We start from the raw sequence: 10,343 nt of genomic DNA, 5'->3' as shown, positions 1-10,343 counted from the left end.
ATCAGTAGCATCTTCAAATTCCTCATTTTGAACCGTATTGTTATTAACCGAAGTAGAAGCTTGAGGGTCAACAACAATTGGTCTCACCAATGGCGAATCAGCCGCGTTGTCGCTTTCAAGTAACATTCGAGCAGCTGCAGATGCTTCGTCAAAGGTTGGCAGATTAAAGGAGTCGAATAGTCCATCATAATCGAACATCCAAGGATCACCCGGAGCTCTAACAGGATTAGTGTACCTTTGAACCCTTACTTCACTCCATAATTCAATCTTTTTGGTTGCCAGATTCCATACACGAAAATTCAGAGTTTCATATCTTAGGAAGAAACCCTCGATATCTTTGGCACTAAACTTTCCGTCCGGGTCAATAATTGTACATGGACCGCCAAAAGGTTCTAGGTAAGAAAGATCCGGTTTCCTTTTCTGTAGAAGTTCGAAACACGTCTTACCATGCCTTTTAACTGTGAGAACTCTGTTTAACGTGTAGCAAGTAGTCGACACAGCCTCCCGCCAGAATTGAACAGGAAGCTCCGACTCTACCAACATTGTTCTTGCAGTCTCTATTATCGTCCGATTCTTCCTCTCAGCGACACCATTTTGTTGTGGAGTGTAGCGAGAACGGTATTCATGAAGAATGCCTTTTGAAGTACAGAACTCATCCATTACACGGTTTTTGAACTCAGTTCAATTGTCGCTTCGGATCCTCTTCACTTTCAACGTGTACAAATTTTCAAGCATAAATCAGATCCTTGAGGATTCCAGGAGTTTCACTCTTGTGTGCAATAAAAGCTACCCAAGAAAATCTAGAATAATCATCAGTGACCACTAGACAGTAAGCATCCCCAAATGTTGTCTTGTGTTTCATAGGTCCAAAGAGGTCCATATGAAGACGTTCGAGAGGCACGCTAACAGTGTTGACTTTCTTCAGTGGGTGAGATTTCTTCGTTTACTTCCCTTTCTGGCACGAAACACATATATCTTGTAGATGAAAACTTCTCACAGGCACACCATTCACAAGGTTGTTTTTCACCAAATGATTCATTTTTCTTAAGTGAATGTGTCCCATTCGTCTGTGCCAAGATATAGACTCCTTCTCTGTGGCTTTCGAGACAAAACATGTTACTTGCTCAGATGTCGTAATCGCTTGGCTCATATCAAGAATATAAAGATCATTAACTCTTGGAGCCGATAAGAGAATCCATTCTTTCGGAACTTTGAAACCAGGATTCAGCACATAACAACCGGCATCATCAAAATGCACGGAGAATTTCTTATCGCAGATTTGCGAAACACTCAAAAGATTGTGATCAATTTGACGAACATAATTGATCTTATCGAAACATACAATACCATTGGAGATCTTTCCTTCTCCAGTGATATATCTGCCTTTGTCTCCAGCAAATGCGACATAGCCTCATCTAATATTTTTCACATCATATAGAAGACGTAAGTCGCCTGTCATGTGCCTAGATGCTCCACTGTCAACAATCCAATGACTATTAACAGTTCCTCCTGGAACATCCTACACATATCATCCAACGATCAGTTAAGGATGGGGACCCAAGCCTTTGTGGTCTTGGGTCGTCCTTGAGCATCACGAAAAGTGATCTTGATTTCCTGATGGTTTTCAAAAACAACACCTCCCCCTGAACTTTCACCCATCTTAGGTTTCCAAGTTTGTTTTTGTTTACCAGTTTGATTCTTTTGAAAAGATTTTGAAACTTCTGGTTTTAATGATTGTGAAGAACTTGGTTCCCTATTAAAAGATTTCACTTCAGATTTTAAAGCTTTTTCAACTGCTTTGACGTTTTGACGTCGTTGCTTTGTTTCTTGTTCTTTAACGGTTCTTTTACCATGTTTTGGTGAAACAGGACGACGTTGTAGGTGAACCTTTTCAGGTGGTGCTTTCTCAACAAATTTCCCTTTGGGAGTGTTTGTACAATTTTTGATGATATGTCCAAACTCCCCACATTTAAAACACGTTCTCCTTTCAACAAATTTAGGAGAATCCGATCGACGAACAGATGTCGAACCTGTAGAACCTGAGGTACTTGCCTTTTCATCACACCCGTTTGTATGATGAGTGTAATTGTTTTGACTGTTAAGTTTTAAAATCTTGACTTGTTGGACAAAATCGGTGTTTGATTTGTTTTCAAAAGTCTCAATTTTATCAGTACCCTTTGATACTACAAATTTGACATTACTACTTTTCTTCTGGTAACGAGCTCCTTTTGTTTCAATTTTTGATCGAGAAACATTAGGCTTTTGAGCTCGCCTCCCGTCTTAGGTTTCCAAGTTTGTTTTTGTTTACCAGTTTGATTCTTTTAAATAGATTTTGAAACTTCTGGTTTTAATGATTGTGAAGAACTTGGTTCCCTATTAACAGATTTCACTTCAGATTTTAAAGCCTTTTCAACTGCTTTGACGTTTTGACGTCGTTGCTTTGTTTCTTGTTCTTTAACGGTTCTTTTATCATGTTTTGGTGAAACAGGACGACGTTGTAGGTGAACCTTTTCAGGTGGTGCTTTCTCAACAAATTTCTCTTTTGGAGTGTTTGTACAGTTTTTGATGATATGTCCAAACTCCCCACATTTAAAACACGTTCTCCTTTCAACAAATTTAGGAGAATCCGATCGACGAACAGATGTCGAACCTGTAGAACCTGAGGTACTTGCCTTTTCATCACACCCGTTTGTATGATGAGTGTAATTGTTTTGACTGTTAAGTTTTAAAATCTTGACTTATTGGACAAAATCGGTGTTTGATTTGTTTTCAAAAGTCTCAATTTTATCAGTACCCTTCGATGCTACAAATTTGACATTACTACTTTTCTTCTGGTAACGAGCTCCTTTTGTTTCAATTTTTTATCGAGAAACATTATGCTTTTGAGCTCGCCTCCCGTCTTAGGTTTCCAAGTTTGTTTTTGTTTACCAGTTTGATTCTTTTAAAAAGATTTTGAAACTTCTGGTTTTAATGATTGTGAAGAACTTGGTTCCCTATTAACAGATTTCACTTCAGATTTTAAAGCTTTTTCAACTGCTTTGACGTTTTGACGTCGTTGCTTTGTTTCTTGTTCTTTAACGGTTCTTTTATCATGTTTTGGTGAAACAGGACGACGTTGTAGGTGAACCTTTTCAGGTGGTGCTTTCTCAACAAATTTCTCTTTTGGAGTGTTTGTACAGTTTTTGATGATATGTCCAAACTCCCCACATTTAAAACACGTTCTCCTTTCAAAAAAATTAGGAGAATCCGATCGACGAACAGATGTCGAACCTGTAGAACCTGAGGTACTTGCCTTTTCATCACACCCGTTTGTATGATGAGTGTAATTGTTTTGACTGTTAAGTTTTAAAATCCTGACTTGTTGGACAAAATCGGTGTTTGATTTGTTTTCAAAAGTCTCAATTTTATCAGTACCCTTCGATGCTACAAATTTGACATTACTGCTTTTGTTCTGGTAACGAGCTCCTTTTGTTTCAATTTTTGATCGAGAAACATTAGGCTTTTGAGCTCGCCTTTCTGGTTGTTTACCCTTAGAAGCAATCGGTTGCTGCTTTGTAGGTGATCTTTGGTTTCCAAATTGTTTTCCAATTTCTGATTTTGGAACAGGATCACATTGTGTTACAACAACTCCAGGAATTGTCTTTCCTAAAAATTTACTCGTATTGTCTTCAAAAACTTTATCAATCAAAGATGGATTGACATTTTTAATTGGAAAATCATTGTCTGAATAAATTTTAGCATCACCGACTGTCACACCCCGACCACATTAAAACAACAAACCGTGGCGGAAACGTCGGGGTGTGTTGCAACAGAATTATTGTTTCACAACCATGGTAACCAAATGTTTTGTTTTATTGAATTATTGTGTAATGTACATTGTCTTTAGATCAAAACAAACAAACTACATATTGTTTATAACTGTTTTCAAATCACTAAGGCCTCGTCCAGGTCCTATGTGACACAAGCTTCCTAGCAAGCAACATCAAGCAATACCACCTGAAACATATGTAAAAAGTAAAGTCAGCAAAGAAATGCTGGTGAGTACATAGGTTTTGTGGGAGTATCGGATTCATGGCTTGTTTATATGTTGCAATACTTTATTAAAAACCTCGTTTTGAAAAGAGTGTAATATTGCAACATAGTTTAACCAACTCAAATCAAGATGGTTATAGTATAAGAAATCTCGTAGCCATGACTCCTAACCCAAAAACATTTGCTTTAGAATAAAAACTTGTAAACATCTCATGAAAACTCGTTAGTAAAACTCGTATGGGTTATATTGTTTCAAAAACCTTGTTGTGTGACATTGTTTCAAAATAGCTTCACCAGTGAACTAAATAATGACACGCAATGTATTATGATAGAAGCACTTATATATAAGATGTACCAGCGGCGTATCTACCATGATTCTATCATACTACACTCGTCCCATTATCTAATCACTACCCAAAACCAATCGTTTATCCAAATCGTTTATCTCGTTGAAGTCGTCTCAAATCGTTTGACTCGTCTCAAAATCGTATTCGTTTTAATAGTGAAACTACTTTTGGTCGTCTTGCTAACAACATTCAAACCTTTGTGACTCGTCTAACTCGTTTCTCGCATTAACAAACCACCAAAGGGTAAGTTAACAATAACAGATTCGGTCATTATCTACATAACCCTCACACATAACAATGGGTGTAGTCTGATAACGGGATTTGTCAGATCCTATGGTACCATAACCTAATACTGGTCGGCTTGATCAGAGCTAATGAATGTCATTTGTTATGTAAATACAACCAACAAGTCTTGTTCACCTTATTGAAATCGTTATTAGTTTAGTATAAACCATCGTTTTTGAAATCCTCGTTTAAACCTTGAAATTCGTTTTGTACATATGAATCACCCCAAAACAATTGAAATCAATAAAATAGGGGAACTATGTACTCACTTGAGATTGTAGGGTATTGATGACTGTCGTAAGAGTTAATCAAAAACCTAATTAAACTACATAGATAGCGTAAGTAGGGTATCGTATCCACGGGGAATTTGTGGTTAGCGTAAAAGAAATTAATTAAAACTAAACTATCTAAATTGGGGGTTTGTTTGTTTAATTGTAAAGAAAACACAATTTGTCACGAAAAGTGTTATCAATAATAAGAAGAAGTAACCTCCACCCGGAATCCCGAATACCCGTTTTAATATAAAAATCCGTTTTCTGATTCAAAACACCACATAGACATGGCCTCGGAATTAATGAATTTGATTAGTTAATAGGGATAGTTTTTAAGATTCACTATGCAACCTAATAACCCGTTTGATTGTATCCACTACCCACCGATTTACTAACCCGCTAACAACACAAGAAAGTTGCCAATACGCTTAATAAATGACAAGTAATTCAAACACAAGAAACGTTTACCAATAATCCAACACAAGTAGTCAAGATATACTAGTTTGTACGAATCAGAAAAATAGATAATTACATCAAACCGCGTAAACGTTCATCCGGGCGAAAGTCACAAAAAGTTTAGCCGCACATGGTGATCTTTGCCGCTTCGGTTGTCATCCCGAGTTGGTTAGATTCCATAGAATAGCTTGAATGAATGAGAGAATAATCTAATTCATCCCTTGGAACCCTCTGTGTCGGCTGCGAATGATTGGATCCCCCCTCGAGTATGATGGCCGTTGACTTTTGATATGAATCATGTTTTTAAATTAGATGTACTTCACATTTTTTATTGCTTCTCCCTAGGCCCAATTGTCGCAAGTGTTGATGATGATAGATACTGTTGTTATGGCCAAGAGTCTCGTATGTCAGCCCATTATGATGATGTTGATCCATTAAAATCCATCCAAAGGCTGCACCCCTTTACCTATGATCCTGTCTCTTACTTTTCATTAAGGTTTAAAGAAAACCTTTTCGTTGAATTCAACCAACATCCCCCAAAAAGTCACGTGAGTTTAGAACTTGGAATTAATTCCAAGTTTCAAACATTATGCACTTTTAGCCCCTTGTCTTTCAGCTTCATTTAATATTTCCCAATTCTTCGTACATCGATCGTTTAAGCTCGTTTTTCATTCCTTTTCGCACCGGGACATTATCCCATCGAATCCGTTTTCATGCCTGGTTCTCTCGTTTAACTTTGTTTAAACCCTGTTAAGCATCAAATAAGCAACACATAATAAGTATATAAATCACAATGACTTAACATATTAAACACAATAAAACACGATGCTAATTAAGACTAACTAAACATATTTTAACCCAACATCAGGTATCCCTAATTTTGTGAACTATCAATGCTCGGGCAATCAAGGAATCAAGTGGTACCTAGTATCGGATCGCTAGTCAAACAACAGACGCCTAAATCAGAAGATCGGAAAGAATGAGGTCTTGTAAACCAAATGAGTGTAGGAACTCATGTGATATGGTTTAACAAAGCCTACATTCTAAATCGAAACCTAACCTAAGTGCTTTCGACCCATCGCGGCCCATTAAGGTAGCTTACGCCACTTTAACGCGTCGTGCGCGCAAACGCGCGTTCGAGACGTCTAACTAGTCCTATGACAAGTATTATATGCCTAAACATGTTTAAATAGGTTGCATAATCAGTTTAGGTGACAAAAGTTAGGTTACATATGCTTAAAGTCCAATTATGCAGGAAAAGGGCATTTTAGTAATTTACCTAAGGGATATAATCTACCTATCATACAACTACTTAAACTCGGTGACCATAAGGTATAACCACGGAAGGTTATTCCCTATGCAACTATGGTCACTAACCATGCTTGGTCGGATCCTAAAGATCGACCAAACGGGTCGAGTTCGAAAGTCTAAGCGGTGGTTTAGACCGCTCGACTTACGACTCTAAACAAGCACTAACTATTAGTGACGGGTTAAACATGTCAAAGCATGTTTAACCTACTGATTTGGTATCAAAACAAAGTGTTTTGATACCTAATAGTAGTCCCGTTGCAAAATGCGTGCTAAAACGCATTTTGACCGAAACTTTGACTCGTCACTACACCTAGTTAACGTGGTAATCAATTGGTATAGTCACTAAGGACTATAACCAACGTGATTACGTTCACGTTGCGAAGTTCAAACGAACTTCTCGTTGACCAACTCGTGGTCAAAGCTGAAAGTCAAACTATATTTGACTTCCAAGCTAGGAAAACAATAAAAAGAATGAAAGAATGCTCACAATGGGTCCTTGCTATCTTTTCTACAAGAAAACCAAGTTCCCAATCAGACTTAGAGAGCTCCTTACACTTGAGGGAGCCTTCCAAATCAGATGAAGAAGAGAAGAGAAGTGAATGAGCAAAGAACAAGTGAAATGGGATGGCCTATATATAGTTTTTTGCAACCGTTAGGATCATTTCTTGGAGAGGAGGCAATGATCCAAGCCATACAAGTGTCATAGGCTGATTGGGGGACTTGGAGAGCACACAAACCAGCCCCTAGTAATGAAAACCAACCATCAAAACCATCAAAATCGTGCAAAATGACCAGATTCATTGTTTCTGTCTGACAGGCCCACGCGCCCCGCGTAAGATTTGGCTAAGGCCTACGCGCCCCGCCTGAGGAAGTTTGGCAGATTTGTCAATTTTGGTCCCTGCAGCTTAGAAACTTGCATTTCGGCCCATTTTTAACACGTTTAAGCCCTGTTAACCTCATTTCAAGGCTCTAAATGATGTTAAAGTATTGGGAACTCAAAACATGCTCAAAAATATCTCGGATGTCGGTTCGTTTGGTCGTATGGTTGCGTTGTTCGGTTAATTACGACGGAAGTTGTAACGAACGCAAAAACGATCCAAATTGAGCGACGAATGGAATTTTATCATGCCAATCACTAAAATATAATATTTTAATGATTACATAAATTTTTGGATGTCCGGATATATTCAGAACGTAAGATATGCGCGAAAATGCAAACTTGTGCACTTTTTGACGCTTTTAGTCCCTGAATGACCAATAAGTTTATTTTTGCACACCAAACACCTCAAAGCCTATTTCTAAGCTATGTAAAGGATATTTAGGGCATGTTTAACTTATGATAAAGTTCCGGAATGTTCGTTACAGTACGAATCGGCATACTTTCGCAGTTTGTCGAAATTAGTCCCTGTAAGCGAATAAACTTAATTTCGACACACCAAACCTTCCAAAACTTATTTCTAAGTTATGTAAAGGTTATTTATGGTATGTTAAGCTTATTTCACTATCCCGGAGTGTTTGTCGCGTTAAACTGACTGCGTTTACACACCAATTTGCGTATAACTTTCCAGAAAGCGATTTAGAGCTTGAAATCGAACGAGAATTGATATGTGCAAACGATACACATATTTATACAAATTTTAAGTATAAAATACAATAGTTCATTGATTTGACATTTGTTCGATGGTCTTGGAGGCACAGATGTCACAGTCTCCCCTACTTCAGGAAATTTCGTCCCGAAATTTAATTAGAGGAAACTTGTGAGAGCTCGAAACATGAAGTCGAAAAGATAAGACAATACTGGTTGGGTTCTGAACTTCTAGTAACTTTAATAACATTATGCTTGCAATGTAAGAGGGACACTTATATACAAGTATATGAAGTACCATTGGTGCGTCCACCGTACCTCCATTACATCGTTCACATTCCGTTATTGTTGCCACTATCAGTTCTTACACATGATAAATCTTACTGTGGTTTCCGTGCACTGAATTTCATAATTATGTACGCGTCCATAATTACGTAATTCCTTGCATAGTCCACACAGTGTATTTGATAATGTGTAGGTAAGAACCAAATGAACGAACCTGTGATGAGTGTGACTAGACCATCATTGAGTCCTTTAGATCAATAAATGATCTTTTATAACAGACTACCTAGAAGTCTTTCCAGCTATATCACATGTCATTCCTGACCAGATGTTGAATCAATCTTTAACTAGACCACTCAAGGGGTCTTTTTCGAATTATGAAATGGCACTTATATAATCCAAGGGTCTTAACTACCACGTAGAAGCCCATTAAGGATTTAAGGTAGTACCTTTGAATATCCTACTATGAATCCCTCATATGAAGATATGGGAGATTCTATGAGGATTTCGAAAACAAATCGGATCGCACAAAACACAAAGGAGAACACATAAACACATAATCACAAAATCACAAAATCGCATAATTGATTAATTCGACCTTTAATTTGTTATCTTTGGACCCGGGTATTTAAAGTACGCCAGGAATCAAATCCGTGGATTTCATTTGGCACTTTAAATATTTCCAAGAGTCTAATTATGAAGATAGGAAGATCTTAATAGGAATTCGGTTTGTCCTTATTGGGTTGTAATGTACATATTAGGATGTACAAGAATCCAATCAGGGAATCATCCACGAGGATCTTTAAAATAGAGCAACCCATCGTCCCTTTTGTTTCAAGTTTAAGCTCGAATTGAAGCGGTAGCTCACATATCAAAAAGCCTTCATTTTCACAAGATCGTTGTGCTTGAAGGACAAGTGATTGAATATCAATTAGAGTTTGAACAGAGTGAAGCTTGATTTGTTCCTTTCGACTAAGTGCATCGGCTACGATATTCGCCTTACCAGGAAGGTAGTGAATCATGTAATCGTAATCGTTCAAGAGTTTAACTCAAGTTCAGCTCCTTCTGATTGAGAATATGCTGGAGACTTTTGTGGTCTGTGAAAACCATACACTTCATGCCATAAAGATAGTGTCTCCAGGTTTTGAGAGCAAAGACTGCAGCTCCCATTTCGAGATCATGAGTTGTATAGTTCTTTTCGTGATCTTTCAATTGTCTTGACGTATATGCTATGTCTTTACCTCAACGTAAAAGAACATAATCAAGGCCTAGATTCGGCGCGTCACAAAAGACAATGAAATCATCGATTCGAGGTAAGGAATATCGATTCTTGATGGTAAGCTTATCAAGCTCACGATAATAGATACCCATTCGAAAAGATCCATCTTTCTTTTTCACAAAGAGGGCAGGAGCTCCGCAAGGTGAGAAAGCTCGGACGGATGAATCCTTTTCTTAAATAACAGTGGGTTTTTAAATGAAACAAGCGTTTAAGGTTCTAGGGGAGATCACAAGTGATCATGGGAATGACAGAATCACACGAGTAGTTTGTCTTTGTATTGACATCATAAAGTTGCATCAAACATTCATACAATTGCAGTAGTTTAAAATAAAACCACAAATTTTATTTATATAACAACCGCATTGTCTTTAAATGTTAAAAGATAACAACCAAAGGGATTATAAAATACTAATTGTTCATTGCCGCATCATCGATTGCCTCATTGATGTTAAACACTCGCCCACGAGCGGGATTCACATTCGCGTTTGCGTTGA

This window comes from Helianthus annuus, chromosome 6 (genome assembly GCF_002127325.2).
Source record: "Helianthus annuus cultivar XRQ/B chromosome 6, HanXRQr2.0-SUNRISE, whole genome shotgun sequence".
Classification (NCBI taxonomy): Eukaryota; Viridiplantae; Streptophyta; class Magnoliopsida; order Asterales; family Asteraceae; genus Helianthus; species Helianthus annuus.
Note: the sequence above shows the minus strand (reverse complement) of the source record.